The following is a 22,575-nucleotide window of genomic DNA, read 5'->3' on the forward strand; positions in this document are numbered from 1 at the left end:
AGGGCTGTCAGCTCCACATGCTGGACCTGCTCAAAATATGTTTCATTCGTCAACAACCCCGTATGCTCCCTCAATGTATCCATCACCAGGGTTTGCTCTAATTGTGGTGTCATCCGACGAGTGATGTCAATCAAGTTCCGCACCACGAACATTACTCCCTGTGGTGATGTCACACATCCCACATTATTGTGCTGTTCTACTTCCTGGCTCCATTTTCTTTTCCATTCAAGTCGTTCTTCCTCTCTGAGCCTTTTTAGTTGTTCGTTATCTTTCCGGAGTTTTTCCATCTCCGTGGACTCCAACTTTGCTCTCTCCTTGAGTTAGTCAATTTCAAATTCGTTTTCTTCTTGTTTTCTATCCCACTGTCTCTCTTGTTCTTCATTCTCCAATGTCGTCGCTTCCTTCAATTTGTTGATTTCCTTTTCCTGTTTCATTCCTTGTTCTTTTTGTTTCTTATTCCACTGTCTCTCTTGTTCTTCCTTCTCCAATCTAGTCGTTTCCTTCAATTTATTGATTTCCCTTTCCTGCTTCATTCGTTGTTCTTCCAACATCTCCACGTACTCCAACCTTGCTTTCTCCTTTAGTTGTTCTTGTCCTTTTTGTTTCCTCTCCCACTGTCTCTCATGTTCTTCCTTCTCCAATATCGTCGTTTCTTTCAATTGGTTGATTTCCTTTTCCTGTTTCATTCATTGTTCTTTCACTACTCTTTCTTGCATTCCATTCTTTAATCTTGTCGTTTCCTTCAATTGGTTGATTTCCTTTTCCTGTTTCATTCGTTGTTCTTTCACTATGTCCTCGTACTCCAATCTTGCTTTCTCCTTTAACTGTTTGATCTGCCCATTGTGGTTCCTTAACGTTTCATTCTCCGTTCTCTTTCTTTCCTCTCTTAACATCCTCAGCTCGTTTTGTAATTCCCTCTCTTTGCTTTGGTGTTTCTGTAACTCAGAAGCTTTTTCCCCTAATTCCTTGATCATCTCCTCACCTCTTTCGCATTCTTCCCTCCTCATTTCATCCCTTTTCTTACTGTATTCCTTTAGTTGTTCCTGATATTCCTGTTCTCTTTTTATCTCCCGTTCTCGGCTCTCTCTTATCCGATTGCCTGATCTTACCTTTTTTTTTTTTTTTTTGTATACCTTGGTCGAGGCTCGCATGAGAGCTAACACACAACTCACAGCAAGGAGGCATGAGACAAGAGGGGCGGGAGTGGAAGGGACAAAACAGTGGGGAACAGACACATGAGGTGAACTGTGGAAGGGAGAGGGATGGGGATGGGACGGGGAACATGGCGAAGAGAAGATGGACATTACAGGGACTTTCAGGAAGGAAAGCAGGGGAATTGAAGGAAGTGGGCTTGGGTGGATTATCGGGGGTAGAAAAGATCGAGGATTTGGATGGGGGAAGATAAGAGGTGGTGGTGAACAGCTGTTTTGAAAGCCTGGAGGGAAGAATGGGAAAGAATAGAGTGAGGAAGTTTATTCCAAAGGCGGGAAAAAGAGGAATGAAAGAGTGAAGATGAGCAGTGATTCGTGATTTTGGTAGTTTTACCAGAAGGGGGTTGTTGGCGGACGTTGAGTGCCCTGTGGAAATGTGGTGGGGACAAATCGCAGAGAGAGCAGGGGGGGCAAGGCTGGAGAGGAGTCGGTAGAAGACAGAAAGACCACCGACCAACCTGCGGTGATTGAGTGAGAGGCCCAAAGACTCAGCTTCATTGCGGGAGATGCCGATGATCTTAAATGCCCTGGTTTCGACAGCGTGAAGCCGAGAAAGGTGGGAGGCAGGAGCACCAGCCCAGAGGGGAGAGCAGTACTCCATCAGGCTACGGACAAAAGCTTTGTAAGTGGTCAGGAGCTCAAGAGGGCCGAGGAAGGACTTTGCACGACGGAGGATTCCCAGTCGGCGACTGGCTTTTGAGGCGAGGTTGGAAATGTGACTTTCCCAGGAAAGGTCATGGCAGATAGTGAGACCTAGAAGCTTGAAAGAAAAGACTTCTTCCAGAGGATTGTTGAGAAAGTGGATGGGGGGGTTTTGTAAACGGTCCTTTCGAAGAGACATAGTGAGAGTGTGAGATTTGGAAGGTTTGGAACAACTCTTCCTTCAGTTGTTCCGATTCCACATCGTGTTCCCGTTTTTCCTCTTCAGGCTTTGTTTTTTTCCCCGTTTTTCCTTTTCCAGCTTTGTTTTCCATTCTTCTTCCAAGTTCTTCCTATCCCGAGAATTACTAATTTGCTCTTCCTATTATTTTGTTCAGTTCGCTCTTTTCTTGTTCCAACTCATGGGTACTCCACTCGACTTCCCTCATTTCTCCCTGCAGCTCTTCGAACTGTCTTGACTTTTCCAACAGTTCTTCCTTCCTTTGCTCCAGATATTTCTCTCCTCTTTTTATCTTCTGTTCTAGGCTTTCTCTTATCTGATTGCCTGATCTTACCTCTTCCTTCAGTTGTTCCGATTCCAAATCGTGTTCCTGTTTTTCCTTTTTCAGCTTTTTTTCCATTCTTTTTCCAAGTTCTCCCTATCCTGGGAGTTACTAGTTTTCTCTTCCTCTATTCTTTTGTTCAGTTTGCTCTTCTCATATTCCAAATTATGGGTAAACAACACTACTTTATTCCTTTCTCCACATAGTTCGTCAACTCCATTGGCCAAGTCCCCTTTCAGCCACCGAATTCGCTCCTGTTCATCGGCCAATTGTTGTAACCCCCCCGTACACACAATTTTTCTGAAGCTCGTCTGCGTGCCGTTGTGCCTCGTCCAATTCAATTTGTACCTCCTTTATATAATTCTCACAACGCCTCACCTGTTCCAAGGCATCCCCCAATCGTATCTGAAGCTTGCCAATGTTCGCACAGTCGTCCTGCCTCGCCTGCCATGGCGCATGCCGTGACTACGTGGTTTGAACCGGTGGTTGGGAGCCCCCGCCTCGTGTTGTGCTGTTCGTTGCGCTATTAATAGCCCACTCCCGCTTCGTGTCGCGCCGAGATGGAGCCGCGCCGCCATTTTGTGACTCCATTTTTCTTTAAAATTTCCAAGTTTTACACCCGATCCGCTCAAAATAAAATCATAACAAATTTGGACCGTTTTTTTTCCTCTCTTCGCGCCTCTCGTAACCAATGTTCGGGGTGTGAAATGCACCACAGGTCCAAATATCCTGCTCCTGACTACCAAATGTTGCGGATCAGCGACGGAGGGATTCTCAACCCACTCCGGCCTTTTTTTTTAACGAATCGGGCGTATCTATTGGCGCGACAAACTAATTCAATGGTATAACTTCATACGAATCAGCCAGATTTATTGGGGAACATCGGGGAACACAACACAAGCAAAATATTCATGACAATGTTTTAATTAATCGATAACCCGTTCTTAACTAGGGAGATACGGATTACGGGTTTCGAAGGGGTCCCTACCAAGATAAGCCTTAAACGACATGCAGACAAGACATAGACAGCAAGCAGACAAGACAGAGTACTTGGTGATGTTTCATGGACGAGAGGAAAGTGTCAAAAGCAAGAATGTCGCTCGTAACAAGCCGATGTCCACGGATTCGAGCCCCAAGCTCGAGCACGCCGAGTGGAAAATGGAGGCGTCGTCCATTTGTTGCAGAGCTCACGCACGCACTCTCGCATGTTCAGACCCCGTGATGTCAACTGCACCAGAGCGAAAGATCCACGATGGTATGCTCCAGCTGGCTTTTCACAAGGTCCAGCATACAAGTCCAGGCCTGGCCTGTTCACCAGGCCTCCTTCACGAAGCAGATCGCAGACAGACACAGCCGTCCCCTACACAGCAGACCACGACTCCACCAGTCGTTTCTCATCCAGCCGAGAGCAGACAGACCTCATGCAGTCCTTTCCCTACCTTTCATTCGGCCCTGGCTCGCTTCTCCAGGCCACAGAAGGCAGCCCGGCACGCCCAGGTTCAGTTTCTCTCTCTGCAGAATCACAACCAGCTTTCCTTTTTCTGCTCACCTCGAAGCCCCAGCACGCCTCAAAACCGATTGCTCATCCATCAGATCTTGCCTCCACACTCGTCATTTCTCTCTTGCCTTCCCGGCGCACGCTCGCCTCGAAGCCCGAGCATGCCTCAAAGCCGACTCCAGACTCACATAGCAGCCATGTCCTCTCGAAGCAGATTGCAGCCTAACCCTCAGGCTCAGTTTCCTCTCCCTTCAGAATCACCACTGTCTTTCCTTCTTTCTGCTCGCCTCGAAGCCCAACTGTTCAACTCCGTCCTCTCAGTTTCTTACCACTTTTTATTTTTGGGGCGCCCCCCTTTACGAAGCCTACAAACTCCTCCCCTTAGTTTCACTTCCTTTTCAAAGCCACTCACCTGCTCAGCGTGCTGAGCGGAGTCTCGCCCGGAGAGAGGAAGGAAGAAGACGAATCCTCTCAATCCACCACCACCGCACGAACAATAACAGCTTGTGACACTCCCGACACACATGTAACGTCAAATTACCGAACAACCTGGCTAAACATGCATTTCATGGGGGATCTGGGCTAATCCTTTATTTAGTAGCATACTAAGGGCCATTTCCGCAACAATATGTATGGGGAAGTGCACAACACTTTCTGATTTTTGATCTGACCCCTAGGGGCCTGGCCAGAGGGGATGGGGTCAAGGGGGTTGATTTTTTATTTTAATTTTAAATATAGTCTTATGGCATATCAAATCAAACATTATCATGAGTTCTACATTTTTTAGCATATTGTGATCAGCATATGGTGGGGTAGGGGGTGCTTGGGGGACAGGGGATCAAAATAACATTTCTTAAATTAAATATGGTCATGTAGCATATCGAAAAGAACAGAATGATGAGTACTACCTCTTGCAAGAACGTTTTTACCATTCCTTGAAATGTGTACAGGATAATTTAGAAGGGGGAGGGGCTGGACAATCGGGGGTGGGGGGGTCAAAATAACTTATTTTTAGATATTGTCATGTAGCATATCGAATTAAACAGAATCATGAGTACTGCATTTTGCAAGAACCTTTTTCAACATTTGCTGAGCTGGACAGCAAAGGCGGGGTTGGGGGGGGGAGGTAGGAGGTGCTTCCGCATAGGACATACGAGATTTATTGAACTTTAGACATGAACTATTCTTTTATATCAAAAGTACAATTTAGTGACCAATGCTATTTCAGTCATTGCAAGCATATGAATTATTAGTAATGTTTACGTAGTTTTCCAGGTTAGTCATGTATGTAAGTAGTAATATTATTTTTCTATGTCGTTTGTTCTTATTATAATCAAAGTTATAGTAAAACATGATGATGAAAATTGCAGTTGGTTCAATATTTAAAATATTCACAAAATTAGCATGAGCATTATTCTTTAACAAAACAATAAAAAAATGACTTGATTTCTATTGGTACTTTCCAATGTCAGCAGGGATCCACCTTTATTACATCATGGTTTACTGTACGTCTAATATTCATAACTTATTACAATTGGTCTGATGGTAATTTGTCACATACTGATAACTGATTTTTTTTTATATTTTGAAAAATAAAAATGACTGATCTGATAACCAGAAAATTTACATTTAACAAACACAGAGCATGCTATTCATTATGTTTATATGTGACATATTTTGAATTATTCTTCATGCATGATTCACTAGATGAGTTCAGCTGACCAATCACATCATCCCAGCTTTTATAGCACTCTCCTATCCACTGTTGGTCTAATTTGTGATGGAAATGCCAGGTAATGTATTATTGATAACACTATTCAAGACTGTATTTGATACTGAATTTAAAATATATATATATTTTCATAACCACATGTAAAATAATATCTTCAAAAAAGTGAGAAAAAATATATATTTAATTATCCAAATAATTTGCCAAAAATTTTCTAAACATTTGTGTACATTTTTAGTAATGAAAAGCATGTTGTTTCTTTAATGTTTTATGTTATCATTTTTTGTCCATCTTTTTTCAGATATTCACTGTTAAAATCAAGAGGATGCGTGTCAGGATACTAAGTGTTCTTATCATCATAATGCTCCTTATAATGGCAAGAATAGAACAGAACCCAGGACCTAAGAAAGAGAGGAGGAAGTTGACAGCGAGAACAGATAAAATGAAAAACCATGACAAGTATGTTCAACAAAAACAAGCAAAGGACAGTGAAGAATTATTAGCTGTAAAACCAAACAACACACAGCGAAAAGATGATTGCAGAAATGTCATGGATACTGTAGATAAACAATATAATATGGAGATAGATTGTGGTAGGAGAAGTTGCAGGAGATCACAAATTGAGTATAGAGACAAAGAGAAGATAGCTGATGTGTTGTCAAAGCGTTCATCGAGGTCCAACAGTGAGTTTAGAAACCATGAAAACAAATCGCAAGCAGCAATTAAAAAGAAACGGAGGAGTGACAGTTCATATCGAGAGGATGAGAAGATAGCAGATGTGCTGTCAAAACGCTCATTGAGATCTCAAAGTGAATATAGGGAGAAAGACAGGCAAAGTGATGATTCTTCAAAACGCTCATTGAGATCTCACAGTGAATATAGGGAGAAAGACAGGCAAAGTGATGCTTCTTCAAAACGCTCATTGAGATCTCAAAGTGAATATAGGGAGAAAGACAGGCAAAGTGATGCTTCTTCAAAACGCTCATTGAGATCTCAAAGTGAATATAGGGAGAAAGACAGGCAAAGTGATGCTTCTTCAAAACGCTCATTGAGATCTCAAAGTGAATATAGGGAGAAAGACAGGCAAAGTGATGTTTCTTCAAAACGCTCATTGAGATCTCAAAGTGAATATAGGGAGAAAGACAGGCAAAGTGATGTTTCTTCAAAACGCTCATTGAGATCTCAAAGTGAATATAGGGAGAAAGACAGGCAAAGTGATGCTTCTTCAAAACGCTCATTGAGATCTCAAAGTGAATATAGGGAGAAAGACAGGCAAAGTGATGCTTCTTCAAAACGCTCATTGAGATCTCAAAGTGAATATAGGGAGAAAGACAGGCAAAGTGATGTTTCTTCAAAACGCTCATTGAGATCTCAAAGTGAATATAGGGAGAAAGACAGGCAAAGTGATGCTTCTTCAAAACGCTCATTGAGATCTCAAAGTGAATATAGGGAGAAAGACAGGCAAAGTGATGCTTCTTCAAAACGCTCATTGAGATCTCAAAGTGAATATAGGGAGAAAGACATGCAAAGTGATGCTTCTTCAAAGTGCAAACTGAGATCTTTGAGTCCATATAGAGAGAGGGACAGAGAACACAACAGACAATACAAAGTACGAAAAGATTTTAAGAAAACAGAAATGGAAAAAGCCATTCATTTTGTTGGGAACAACTTTCAACATTCAATTCAAAAGGGACCGGTTCATGTGTGCACTTGTAGCAAAAGATTGTTGTATAGACATTCAGTGGTACATGTTCCTGCAGACCGATACATGAAACAGAAAGTGAAAAGAAAACTTGTGAATGAATGTCTTACAGGATATGTTTGTGAAATGAACTGTGAATGGATATGTACTACATGTCATAGGGCATTGAAGAATGGAAGGATGCCAGCTCAAGCAGAAGCCAATATGTTACTTATTGAAGAACAGCCTTTTGAACTTTGTGACTTGAGTCCTTCAGAGGAATGCCTCATTTCACGTAGAATACCATTTATGCAAACTGTGAATTTGCCAAGAGGAGGCCAAAAAGGAATAAAATGTCCAGCAGTGAATGTTCCTTCCTCTCTTAACGATGTAATATCACTTCTGTCAAGACTACCATCAGATTGTGGATTAGTGCCTGTAAAATTAAAGCGCAAACTGATGTACAAGGGACATGTGATGTACCAGTCTATCCGTCCTGACATTGTAACGAGAGCACTAGCCTACTTGAAAATGAACCATGACCAGGACACACACATTGACATAAATAATTATTGGATTGAAGATTGCTGTAAGGAAGACTATGAATTAGCCAAATGTTTAATTGAAGGTTGTGAGGAATCAGATGGTGACATTGATGAAGATAGTGGTGCATATTGCAATCATCAATCATTCATAAAATTGGAGTCAAATGAAAATACACAAACTGCTGTACAAGGAAATGGCAAAATAAATGTATATATAAGTATCTCTCATGTTTCTACATCAACAGATGGAAACGTTCACACTAAAGATAATGAGGAAGATGATGAAGACAACAATGTGAAGTTGAGGCATTCCATACAATACTTGCCTTCAACCATCTACATTTCCATACACAGGAAAGGAGATATACTCCCTAGCTCCTGGTGAAGGACAGCAACCTATTGGTTTCTTCACAGACTCTGATTGTGAAACCCTTGCATTTCCTCATTATTTCCATCAGGAAAGTTCGGACTTAAAGCAACAAGACCTCTCACATTAACAATGAAGCGATACTTTAATCAACGGATGCTGACGGTCCAGTCCATTAGGATCATACTCTATGCAGAGCATTGGTGCTGCCGAAGCAGTCTCCTTGGCTATTGGGCACAATCCTGGACAGGTCGCCACTCCGACGCAGGATACTTGAATGACTAGGTCATCCCAGCAAGCTGGTACTCATTTTGCCGACCTCGAAAGGATGGCAGGCTGAGTCAACCCCCTGGTGAATTAATTCAGCGGGCATCGAGGCTTGAACTCAGGACTCTCGGATCCCAAGCCGCCACCCTAACCACTGAGCCAACACCAGGCTTGATGCTGAATGTCAACAACAGATTTTCAAGGAACATTGAATATCTATTCTTTGCACAATACCTCTGTGAAGTAAGACAAGTATTAGACAACATTAGTATAGCCATGAGAAAAGGTACTGGAGCTGATGGTAAACAACTCACTGCAGGATACCTTTTTAATTCAGCAGACCTTGAAAATGATTTGAAGAGAAATGATGGCTTTCAGTTTCTTCAGAATGTGCGAGGCTCTTATCCATACTGGGTCAAGACACTACATGACTTAAATGCTATGGTACGCCAGTTAGACATACCAACATGGTTTTGTTCCTTTAGGCCGAAGTCCCATTTGGCACGGCGGCCATAGGATCTACAAAATCTACGACCACTAGCAATTATAGGGCGGCCGCAGTATTTCCACGGTCACACAATGTAGCACTCACATATGTTTTTATTTTTCGGGGAGCCGCACGGGGTATTTGTGGAGACCGAAAACGTGGGGGTGCCGTACGGTCTTTGATTTGATGTCGCACGAAAATGGCAACGTCATTTTCACTCACCGAGAACGAAGTGCACAAGAAGCCAGTTATCGACTTAATTCTATTCCAATGAAGAGGTGTAGCCGCATAGTCAATTTTGTAAACACAGGACTTTCACATGAGAGAACAAGGATGCTTAAACCAATGCATAGACTGCAGTTACTGCCAGAAGATTCTGAGGACATTTTTGAAATGAATATAATTGATCGATATGCTGCGAGACCAGACAGTTTGGAAGCTATGTGCCTGGCTGACTTTGCTACAATATACAGACATAAGGAAGGACCTACAAAAGATGCACAACTTGGTTATGAGGATGATGTTGAGGAAGACAAAGATGTTGATAATACCTCTGGGACAAAAACACACCTTAAGAACAACCTTGGAACTATGAGGAAAAGGAAGACTAGAGCTATCTTGCGATCACCATGATTTTCTTCTGTAAAATCTCCTGATCGATACCATCATGCACTTCTAATGTTGTACTATCCGTGGCGTAAGGAAAATGAAGATTTAAAGGGAAGTAAAGAGACTTATCAGGAGTTTTTGGAGACTGTTATAGAGATTGTCAAACAAAACCAGTCAGTGTTTGAAAACCATACTGAGGAACACTGGACATGGCAATGCAAAATATTGGAAATCTTCCAGAATATATGTGGGACCAACTTGCAGCTGGACAGCAACAGCAACAGTATGAGGAAAAAGAAGAGAAGAAGCCCATCTGAGGATGAGGAAGACGATGAATACATTGGGAGTTTGAGCATTCTACCAGAATTAGGTAGGAATACTACCACCGATGAAATGTTTACAGTTGAATATGCCAACAAGCAATTGTCCACAGAACACTACTTAGATCTTGTGAAATCACTCAATACTGGACAAAGGAGTTTGTTTGATTACATACTGACTTGGTGTCGAGATAAAGTACATGCCACCAAGAAATCTTCTACTGTGTCACCTTTCCATATACACCTAACAGGAGGAGCTGCAACAGGGAAGAGTCACTTGATTAGAGCTGTTGTCAACATGGCAGAGAGAGAACTAAAACCCATATGTGAGTCTCCAGACAAACCTACAGTCCTTCTGATCACTCCTACTGGCATAGCTGCTGCCAACATTGACAGAATGACACTACATCATGCATTGTGCCTACCTGTTCAAGGAAATATGGATGAGGATCCTCCAGTCAGTCAGGAAAAACTTGCATGTTTGCGACAATCTGGAAAATCTTACTATTGTCGTGATAGATGAAATTTCCATGGTTGGTCGACAATTTTTCAACTGGATACACAAGAGACTGAATCAGGTGAAAGGAGTTACCAATTGTGATGTAGTTTTTGGAGGTCTTTGTGTGTTAGCTGTTGGAGATTTTTACCAGCTCAGTCCTGTCAAGCAATCTTCTATTTATTCAACACCCCAGGATGGTTACCAGTGCTTAAACCCTTTTCATTTATGGAAAGACTATTTCAGTAATATTGGAACCGACTGAAGTGATGAGGCAAAAAGGGGATGTAGAATTTGCATTGTTATTGAACAGAATTCGTCTGGGTGGGAAGTATGTTTCTGAAGAAGATGATGATGTGCTAAAGTCCAGAATACGATCGTCAAGTGACCAAGACTACCCAAATGATGCTCTCCATGTCTATACAACAAATTATCTTGTGAATGAATACAATGCAAAGAAATGGAAAAGCTTGAATAGCAGTGTGAAGGTATTACATGCAGTTGATTCAAAGAAGGATTCAGGCACAAATCAAGAGTTTTAAATTTGGTGCAACAGACACGGGTGGTTGAGCAGATATATTGGAATCATGGTCGTGGATGCAAGAGTTATGCTGATAAAGAACATTGATGTAATGGACCGGTTAGTCAATGGGGCCCAGGGTACAGATGTAGATTGTGTCCACTAGAATAATAACCAAGATAGAGCCATACTTGCAGTGCTTGTCAAGTTTGATGATGCCAGTGTTGGTCAACAGCACCAACTCAAGTTTCCAAACAAAGTTCCAGGTGCAGTTACCATTTATCAAGAGGCAAGCAGTTTTCTTCTAAGCAAGAAGGGTGCAATTCAAGTTCAGGTCAGGTCAGGTAGGGGAGCATGTGCCAGAACAGAGCGTCGCTGCTTCCACTTTCCGCCGGTACTCCAGGGGCCTCCGTCTGGCCATCCCCCAGGCAGATGCCAGGCCCATCCCCATCTCCTTGAGATGACGGTCAACCTGCTGCAACCATGAGGCACGTGGTCGGCCCACTGGCCCCCTCCACTCATGAGACTCCCTCGCTGAGAGAATCTGGTGAGCAGGATCAGCGTCAGGAAAACGAGCCACATGTCCATACAGACGCAACTGATGCTCACGGACTATGCAGGTGACAAATCTCATCCGAGTCTCTCTCAGCAACCGCTCGTTGGACACAAAATCCGACCAGCGATAGCCAAGGATTCTCCGAAGAGACCTGGTACCAAAGGAATTAAGTCTCCGTCTCAGATCCTTGGTCAGAGTCCAAGTCTCGCACCCATAGAGCAAGACTGGAAGTACCAAGGACCTGAAGACTCGGACTTTCGTCCTCCCGCACAGGTACCGGCAGCACCACACCCCATGATCCAGTGAATCCATGACTCCCCAGGCCCGACCCAGACGTCTATTGACCTCTGACTCGCAGCCAGCAGAGACATGAATATCACTGCCAAGGTAAGTGAATCTCTCCACGACCTCAACATCCTCACCACAAACAGACACAGACAGGACAGCAGCATCCAAGATGTCACCGAAAGCCTGGATCTTCGTTTTGACCCAAGAAACCCGTAATCCCAATGGCTCCGACTCCTCATTCAGCACCTCGAGGGCTCCCAAGAGGATGTCTAAAGTCTCCGCAAAGATGACTGCATCATCTGCAAAATCAAGGTCCGAGATCTTGACATTGCCAAACGATGCACTGCAACTTGATCTCTCCGACATCCTCCCTAAAATCCAGTCCACACAAGTGCTGAAAAGTGTGGGGGCAAGTACACATCCCTGACGAACTCCAGTAACAACTGGGAATAAGTCAGAGATGGTACCACCACACTTCACAGCACTCTCAGTACCAGAGCAGAGTTCAGACATCAGATCGATCAGTTTTGGTGGCACCCCACGAAGACCAAGAATCCTCCAGAGGACATCCCGATTCACTGAATCGAACGCTTTACAGAGATCAACATAGGCTGCAAGCAGCCCCTGCCGAAACTCTCGTCTGCGTTCGGTGAGGACACGGAGTGCAATGATACGGTCAATCGTTGACCTCTTTGGTGTAAAGCCTGACTGCTCTGGACGCTGGTGCTCAAGCAGATGGTGGCGAACCCTATCAAGAATTATCCGAGCAAAGACCTTGCCCGGCACTGAGAGCAACGTCACCCCTCGGTAGTTGTTGCAGTCTTGGCGATCACCCTTCCCTTTCCAGAGAGGGACAACAAGGCCCCTCTTCCAGTCAGTTGGGATGGTGCCTGTGTTCCAGGCAGAGCACAAAACTGCATGCAACGACACGAGTGCAGCATTTCCACCAGCCTTGAGAAGTTCAGCATGGATGCCACAGATCCCTGGAGCTTTGCCCCGTTTCAACCGGTTCACCGCAGCCTGTGTTTCCACAAGCAAAGGTGGACCACAGTTGATTCGAGGGTCAGCAACAGGGATTGTAACACCCTTGACGTCCAACTCGACAGCTGGGGGATCAGCCTGGTACAACCGCTCAAAGTAACCGGCCCAGCGGGCCTTCACTTCGGACTCCTCTGTCAAGAGCCTACCACTCTCTGCTCGAACTGCAGTGCTCCGAGGGATGGGCTTGGATGAACGTAATGCGCGAATTCCCCTGTAAGCGGGACGAGAATCACCTGTCCACAGGTGATGCTCTACCCCTTCACAGATTCCTCACACATAGGCCTCCTTGTCCACCCTCAGTGCACGTACAGTTTTACGCCTCAGCTCCCTGAACAGCTCAGCTCTGCCAATCAGCCTGGCCCTGCGACTCTGGTCAATGGTATCCAGTGTCCCTTGAGAGACAAAATTCTTCTTTGCCCTGCGGTGAGCTCCAAGGCATCCACCGGCAACATCAAGGACGGTGGTCTTGAAGGCACTCCACAACTCTTCAGGACCCCCCCAAAGCACCCAGACCCCCCAAGTGTCCACTCAGCCTGTTCGCAAACTCCTCAGCTACTCTCTCATCCCTGAGCTTGGCAACATCCAGCCTAGGCTGGGATGGTACCATTCTCCAGGATTTAAGGTGCAGCTTTAGAGTTGCTACAACAAGCCTGTGGTCAGTATTGAGGAACTGAGCACTCCGGTAGACCCTGCAGTTCTGGATCATCCTCCAACGACCGTCAATGAGGACATGGTCAATCTCCTTTGCCACACCGCCAGCGTTGGAATACCAAGTCCAGCGATGAGCTTGTAGGTGCTGAAACCATGAACCAGCCACCCTAAGTCCATGACTTCTTGCAAAGTCAAGGAACTTAGTGCTATTCTGGTTCATAGTTCCTGACCCATGGTGACCAACACATACCTCATAACCATCCCTATCAGTTCCAGTCGATGCATTGAAATCCCCCAAGACTAGAAGTGTATCTCGTCTGGGGCACTGATCAACCACAGACTCGAGTGTGGCGTAGAATGCATCCTTCACGGTGAGATCACTCGCCTCAGTCGGAGCATAAACAGAGACCAGGGAAATGACACCTAAGGAGTGACGAATCCTTAATCTCATAATATGCTCGTTGACCGGTGTTACCTCAATTATCATTGGGGTCAGCTTATTGGACACAGCTACAGCAACTCCTTGGGTAAGGTAACCATCAGAGCGACCAGACCAATAGTAGGTGTAACCACCCACCATTATCTCTCCGCAATCCGGTCTCCGAACCTCAGAGAGAGCTGCAATCCCGATGTCCAAACGCTTGAGCTCAGATGATAACAGAGACAGATGATCATCCTCTCTTAGGGATAGGACATTCCAGGCACCCACCCGAAGGGACCGCCTCAGGTTAACCCAAGGAGACCGCCGTCTGGTGGACGACACCTCAGCACCACTCCGACACACTCTCCCGCAATCTGACCCAGCGATGTTACCCCGTGGTTTCCCTCCTATCATCAAAGATTGGGGGTCCTGAAGGCTTTGCCCCAATCCCGTCATCCGGTGAGCTGCCCTGCGAAGGGAAGCTGCACAGGAGGTACTCTCACGGAGTGGGTTTTCAGATTTTTTTGCGTTTTTGCGTTTTGCGGAATGAAGGGTTTTACGGTGGCCGGAGTGCAAATCCTGCCACCAACCTCCTAATAAGAAGTAACCCAACTGCAGGAGGACGTCCGCAGACACAGTTGGGCACTAGATATGGATGGCCGTTGGCTCATAAGGAGCTCCTCCGCCCTTTGACAGGTTTTGTTTTTAATCCTGCTGGGTGTCCATATCCAAACACCCTCCTCACCAGAAAACCTGGTGGGGGAGACGGTTTAGTTGCCGACAACCCGACCATGGAACAGGTTAGTACAGGTTTACATGGTACCTGAAGCAGGTCACAGATCGAACCTGACCTGACTAATTCAAGTTACGCGGAAACAATTTCCACTCAAAGTAGCATTTGCCACAACAATACACAAGGTGCAGGGTCTTTCCCAAGACAACATAGTTGTTTCATTTGAGGGAACATTCAAAAGCGGTCAAGCCTATGTTGCCCTTAGCAGAGGAAAGACGCTGGAAGGATTATTTCTTCAAAGCTTTGATAGGAAGAAGATCATTAAAGTAACAACATTGTCAAAGAAATACATAGAATGAAGACACACATGCCATTTAAAGAGTGTATACAAGAACTACAGAATTTCTCAAATGACAAGTGGACAAAATTAAGTCATATCAATGTCAGATCATTGTTAAAGCACAGGAATGAATTGATAACGTACACTAACTTATTATCTTGTGATGTAATTGCTGTCTCTGAGACATGGCTACATGATAGAATTGATACAGAGCAAGTGACCATCCCAGGATTTACATTCTTCAGGAGAGATCGTCAAGAATGCTACAACAAACATGTATGCTCATATGACAACTGTGAGAAGTGCAACAGCAAAGGAGGTGTTGGATTCTATGCTGGAGATGGTATTGACATTACCATACTTCCACATTTTGCTTGCTGTGGATGTGAAACTGTGTACTTTCAGATGAAAAAGAAGAAAGAAGTAGAACTTTATGTTTGTGTTGTGTACAGACCTGACCATTTCAGTATTGATCAACTTCAGTATGAAGTCACAAACTTCATAAACGACGTAAAGAAAAAGGATGCAAAAGCAGTCATTGTTGGTGATATCAACATCAATTCATCTTCATCAACAAAATATTCAGCTTTAATCAACACTTTGAGACCAAGATTTCAAACAATTAATGAATGGGCCTACCCATATAAGTGGATCCACCATTGATCACCTGTACACAAATGTTTCACCAGACATGATTCAGCATGGCACCATTCCTTGCTATTTTTCTGACCATAATGCTATTTACTGTATTCTACCTACCCCTGGAGATAGAAAAGAATTGGATACTTTATTGACCTCAAACAAAGTTACAACTACTACATCTACTCAAAAACAACAAGAACAAGAATGCAAAATTGAAAACAAAGTGAAAAAAATCAGGTCAAGTATAAGAAATTGACAAGAGAGTCCTTGCTTGAGCATCAACGAAGAAAAACGACTATAGATGAAAACAATAATGACCTAGAAATAACAGGAACAGAGAGACAGGACAGAGAATTCATCAGAAATTTTACCCTAAGGCTGAAGTCACATTTTCCACGGTGGCCGTGGGGTCTCCAAAATCTACAGCCACTAGCAATTATACGGCGGCCGCAGTATTTCCACAGTCACACAATGTAGCAGTCACATGTTTTTATTTTTCGGGGAGCCGCACGGCGTATTTATAAATTGTGGAGACCGAAAACGTGGGGGTGCCGTACAGTCTTTGATTTGATGTCGCACGGTGACCTTAGGGTGTTCCTGCGGCGGCCATAGAATTTTCAAGGCAGACGCAAGGTGCCCGCAGGGGGACCGCAGGGGGGCCTTAAGGCGAACGTGCGGCCAGACGGACGGTAACGAGTGGGTTCTTTTTTTTACCAGTTCTTTTGTTTCGGCTTGTCGAATTGCTACAGCAAACATAGAAATGAAAAAAGTTATAACTCCGCGCTATAATTCCACGGCGACCCTACAGCCTGTAAAATATAGCCAAACGGCGTAGGGCCACCCTGAGGCCACCGCCGAAACTATGCGGCCGCCACACGTTTCTGTCAATTCAGAGGGCGTATGGCCGCTGTATAGCAAATGTGACTTAGGCCTAACAACACCACATAACTCCGCTGTTGTTGCTGAAACACTGAATGTTACAGTGCAAAATGATCCAATAGTCAACCATGAGATATTTGATGTCAGATATGGGGGCTACCTACGAAATTTACAGCAACATACCTGTCAGTGTCTCATAGATGCAACTGAACCAGATGGAAATGGCTTCTTCCGAGCCATATCTAAACAATTGCTTGGAACAGAGAAATATCATCATCGTATAAGACAAGTTATATGTAACTTTGAAGAGACACATTTACATACATTCATTGATTGGCTTGGCCAAGGAATACATGGAATGAAGAGTCATGTCAAGAAATTGAGACGTTTACGGCAATGGGCAACTGAAGTAGAGCTGCTTGCCACTACCACGTACTTTGATACTGATATTTGGGAATTCACGGAACACTATCCTTATGGAACTAAGAATTGGCAGTGGATCAAGTTACAGAAACTGCAGATACACCCACAAGACCCACGCTTTGATGGAATTCCTTTGGAAGAGAAATTTTACCTTCATCACACTTGGGGAATCCATTATGACTGCATCTTCCCTGCTGCACACAATGGTCAGCAGCTTCTGGTGCCAAGTCAATCAACACAGTGATATGAAAAAGTTCATTGTACATATTTGTATATAGCAAGTATGTTTATACATATTTAACAATAAAAATATATGTACTCCAGTTTCTCATCTTGACAATAAATCCAAGTAAAACCTGTTCATAACAGACCTGCTTATAAAAAAAATCCATTGATATGGCAAACTCAAAAGTGTATCCTGGAAGTAATTTTTAAGTGCATTTACCATTGTACATGGTAAATTCTTTTATAAAGAACTTACTTATGTGGCCCCCATGAGTGACAAACAGTCACAGATTTTACTGTATTTATCTAATTGATTATGAATAATTATAATTAATATTATACACTGCTCATTCCTACAATTAAATTGATGCACAGTTCTATATTGCTGGTTCTATATTCTATAACACAGACAGTGTTAAATTAATGTTTCATGAAATGTTGACATGCTTGCAATGACTTCTGATTTAGTAAACATCGTAAGTCTTTGGTCATAAAGCACATCAAATAGAAAAGAATAGTCAATCCATTTTGAAAGATAAAATTTCACCTAGCGTTAATGGGACAAAGCAGTGTGCGCAGGAATATTTGATGGTGTGCCAGACAACGTAGTTCTAGTTGACGATGTTTTGATATTTTTGTTCCCAACAGCTTTGTTCCCTTTTGACATTTTCCGTCCAAATCCCACAACAAATAAATGAAAAATCACTCACGGAGTGACACTTGGTGAAACGGAACGGCACTCGGTAGAGAACATACCCCCACCAGGCTGAATAGTTTACATTTTGTATCCCACTGATAGGTCTGATCTGATTCCAAACCTTAACCAGAATCGAATCGGCTTGTTCTTGTCACCTAACCAACTCATCCACCTCGTTTTGTCACAAGTCATCCACAACTTTTAGAGATAACATGCTGTACATAGTTTTTGGCCCCATCTCTCAATGGTGACGAATTGGTTAAAATTAAATAATGCTCCAATCCAGGTCTGGATTCGGATCTTCACCAAAATCGAAACAATTTTTCAGTGGCACTCCCAACCTGTCCACCAAGTTTCGTGTGAATCCATCCAGAACCTTTTGAGATATTGGGTTGTTTATCGTTTTTAGCCCAATCTCTCAACGGTGAAGAATCACCTGAAAAATTCGCAGATCCGGATCCGTATTCGGATCATCACCAAAATTTAGCGTTGCCGTCCTTGGCCGGTCACCGACACACACACACAAAAATTTCAGAACGATTGCTTGAAAACTGTGGCCAAACATCGTGTGACAAACAGACAAACAGAGACAGACAAAATTATTTCACCAAGTAACAACACACAATAACACAAACCCAGATGACAAATCTACAACTACCTCCAAAATAGACCTCTTCATACAATTGTTACTATTGTCATTTGTGACAAAAATGTTGAAACATGCCGTGATGGCAATTCATGAAAGTGTTGTATTGTGGGATTGTCATTCCTTCCTTCCAACCTGGTGTTGGCTTCATGGTTAAGATGGTTGATGTAAGATCCGAGGGTTGTGAGTTTGAGCTCCTATTGGTTGTTGATTTAACACCAGGTGGGGTGGTCATTCTTCTGAGGTTGGAAAAATGAGTGCCAGCTTCCTGGAAACAAGGGGCACTGCATCAGCAGCACAGCTGTGTTCCCAGGAATGATCTGACCAACAGCCACAGGCTGGATTTGAAATACGATTAGTTACTACCTTGTTTGGTTGTTTTTGGGGGAATTCTATCCTGATATGTTTTTTCCTGACTTGTTTAACTCTATTTTCCCATTCTGGATGTCAATGTTATCAATAAACTATTTTGAGGGGAATTTACATGGGGAACCCCTTGATATATTGTTGTGGTGCCGGGTTCGGTGGCGAGGACGACCGCTAGATGGAGCAGTCGGGCCGTCTCCCACCGAACACCGGAATTGAAGGTCGTAACCTTCGGGTAACTCCGAAGGTCATGGGTCCCTTCATGGACCGTGGACACCAATATTTCGACAGCGTGGGGTAGGGTTAATTGTCTAATTCCAATTTACCTAAGTACCCACGCCGTCTAACTACCAGGGAAGCCACACCCTCGGCCGACTTTGTCCGAACCGAGTCGCTGTTACCGACTCGGATCCGGCGTAACCGAGCGAGGATTACCAAAGCCTGCCAGACCAAATGACAATTTACGGCACAAACGGCCTCCCTATTTCTCAAGCCCGAACCATGCTAGGCCATTGAAAGAAAACACGGACAACGAACTGGAACATTTAACAGGGGGTTATTTACAATAATCGGGAAGGGAGACACAGACCAGACTTAATCACGAATATGCAGGAAAATGTATTTACAATGATCCAATCACTTATACAATTTCTACTTATAGGACGGTGCCACCACAGACACACACACACACACACACACCAAAAGAAAATGGACCCAGATTATCTATTTCGACTCTCGCAGCCAAGGGGATAGACAGGCTGGAGGTCAGAGTTTGGTCGGTACCTGTCCGTCTCATGTGGTTTGGCCTGTGACTGCAGGTGTGAAACTCGGGACCGTCGGCGAGCCCAGACACGGTATAGCGGGGTCCAGGCGGGGGCCGGGGTTGCTCCTCACAGAGGGCCAGCGGAGATTCCCGGCTCGGACTCCGGGTTATTGCTCGACAAAATGAGAGATGGAAGTCGACGGCCGTGGAATAGTCAGAGGACCAGCTTGAGACACGGCAACGACAACCACCAACGACGCACACCAAGAGCAATGGCAACCGCTTTCTTCTCAGACAATTCCAACCCAACTCCAGTGACCACTAAGGGGAGCCCGGCGATTCTTATCCCTCCCCCGGGCAGGGGGGGGGTGATTGGTCCTCTGAGGTAATCTTTGCCCTGATTGGACAGGGTTTCGTGGGGCGATATCTGTCCCCCTCTGATTGGATAGGGGGAAAACCCTGCCTTTCTGGGGTGGAGTCGGAGCTCTGAGGTAATCTTTGCCCTGATTGGACAGGGTTTCGTGGGGTGGTGTGCTGGCCATCCGTGATTGGACAGGGGGGAACCCCCTCCTTTCCTGGGAGGAGTCGGTGTTCTGAAGTGAGGAAACCTCCGCCCACGTCCGTGGTCGAACGCACGTGGGCAATGGCGTCAATGGTGCGAAGAAGTGAAGGATTGATTTGTTGGCGTTGGGTATTGCAAAAATCTAACGAGAAAGAAACTTCACAGCGCACATATGTAATTCCCTTTAGACACAGGGAGGAATCTAACTACACACATACTTATTGAAATAACTAAGCTTAGGGACTGCTGTCTGTTTGTGTGCAAATGGCTGCCAGATTCATAACAATATCTCATGCAAGTCCCTTTCTTATCTTCCTTAATCTCCCATCCAAGACTCCCCTCCGTTTTGTGTCTTCTTAGACATTCTGCTATCCTACTGTCCTCTTTTGGAAGGGCAATTTCTTGGTGAGATTATCAAGGATGAGTTTGAGGGATCGTTATGGATCATTTTAACGGAATTGATATGTTAAAAAGAGGTAATCACAATGATGTAACTTCTCCCCCTTCCCTGAAACCCCTGGGAATATGATATATTAAAATTGCCTACAACATTCCCAGGCACACTCCAAGCACAACCACCAGTTTTAACTCATTCCGTCTAGGTTCAGGATTCCATGTAAGTCGAACAAACAGACGTCTCCAATTATAGTAGTCGCATATCAGTGTTTTTAAATATAAAGAGGCTGCAGATATATACAACACGTAACTCTTGTAGCCTTGTAATTTTTTTTGAATTGACTTCAGCAGCCTTGGTTGATATTTTCAAGTCACTGCATGCCTTCTGAGGATGAAAATATATAAATAGGACCGCTCGTCCTGGAGCTCTCCTGGATTAGGAGCAACAGTCACTAAAACCTGCCGCATACCCCCTCAGACCGTTATTATTTATTTTAATGCCGTGAACAAACTTTGGTACACGACGCGTGATGAGGGTTGTGGTCAAGTTTCATCAAAACCGTGTGCGTAGTTTCAGAGAAGAGAGCAAATTCATATTTGGGGGGGCGGGGGGGTCAAACCAACCCCCCCCCATAGACCCCTTAATGAGCACAGATTTTGTTGCGGTCAATACACCTTCGTTTAGCATCAGATATGAAGGTTGTGGTCAAGTTTCATCAAAATCATGTGTTTGGTTCAAGCGATAATGACTTGTGTGTACGGACTCACTCACCTATGGACCACTGCTCGATCACATCAACTCATCTGGCTGAAGTCCACATGAGTTGATAATGTCTACCGCTCAACCACCCTCTCCTGACTCGCTCACACTGGAATTCCTCTCGATGCAGTTCTCCTCTTTTGGGGGAAAGGATGGTTTATTAAAATAATGAAGGAAGGTTGATATTTCATTGATTGCTTGGCCTCCTGTAGCTTGTGAGTGATGCTCTCCGCATGTCACACAAGGTGTGGTTGCATGACCCCTTTGGTGATATGATCGAGATGGTGTGAGTCACTGCAATGGAGGCAACGTGACAAAGTCGTGGATGGACGTTCACTGCTGGTGTGTATTTCATAATCTCAAAAGTTGTTTTTCTAGTTGGGAAAACAAGTAACGGAGTAGTCATTCCATAAGCTCGCTTTCCTCAAATCCCCAGTGATATATTTTATTTAAAATCATGTGTTCATTTTGAAAAACATCTAAAACTTTATGTTATTTGTCCCTTTTAGGGATATATGATGCTGAACCAGAATGTGGCCAAGACACTGTTGTCAGCTGGGACTGGATCATGCTCAATGACTCGAGTCGTGCCGACCTCGACCGGATTGTTGACCCCTTGGTTGACCCCACATGCAATCCAAACTGAAATAATGATGTCTTATTTAAACACTATTTGTTTCAGTTTTAATACACTGATTTACTTTAATCATTTCTTTCAAGTCTCTGTTCCTTGGCTAATATAATATATCGATTTGTTTATCCAATCCCTTTTATTCGTCAGTTCCGAAGGAAGTGACATAAAATGGGGGTCCATGTCCGTCGATCCATCTGTCCGTCTTTCCACAATCAATCTTTTGATCATTATTTGTGAAGACCTTATCATTCACAGTTTTCATACAAAATGTAGAACTGTTTATCAAACTGAGGTAATATTATAAATATCGACTTTACAACCCAAAATCACTTTTTAGTCAGTTCCGAAGGAAGCGACTAAAAAAATGGAGGTCCATGTCCGTCAGTCAGTCTACAATCAATCTTTCGATCATAATTCTGCAACCTGTGGTCAGAATGACTTGAAACTCGGAGGGATGATACTTGGGGAGATGCCGCAGAACCTCCAGCAATAAAATTTCAGATTTGTCACCAATTGACTTAGTTAATTAGTCTAATCAATTAATCTTCAAAGTCCTAAAACTCGTAGACTATTCATAGTTTTTGCTTCTGGTTTGGTATAATGGTTCTATGTAACAATGT

At 43.9% G+C, this 22,575-nt stretch overlaps 1 long non-coding RNA gene and 1 pseudogene across 1 annotated transcript; one reads left to right on the forward strand and one right to left on the reverse strand.

Annotated features, from left to right (window-relative positions):
- Positions 1-9,661: 9,661 nt before the first annotated feature.
- LOC147015145 (uncharacterized) lies at positions 9,662-10,954 on the forward strand (annotated as a pseudogene).
- Positions 10,955-16,584: 5,630 nt separating this feature from the next.
- LOC147015146 (uncharacterized) lies at positions 16,585-21,161 on the reverse strand. Its single transcript, XR_015050099.1, has 3 exons — positions 19,624-21,161; positions 17,058-17,120; positions 16,585-16,736 (listed from the first exon to the last, which is right to left on the reverse strand). It is a non-coding gene; the product is annotated as an uncharacterized LOC147015146 (long non-coding RNA).
- Between the last annotated feature and the right edge of the window lie 1,414 nt (positions 21,162-22,575).

Source organism: Eptatretus burgeri, chromosome 12, assembly GCF_056783735.1.
Source record: "Eptatretus burgeri isolate ZD-2024b chromosome 12, Ebu_testis_v1, whole genome shotgun sequence".
NCBI lineage: Eukaryota > Metazoa > Chordata > Myxini > Myxiniformes > Myxinidae > Eptatretus > Eptatretus burgeri.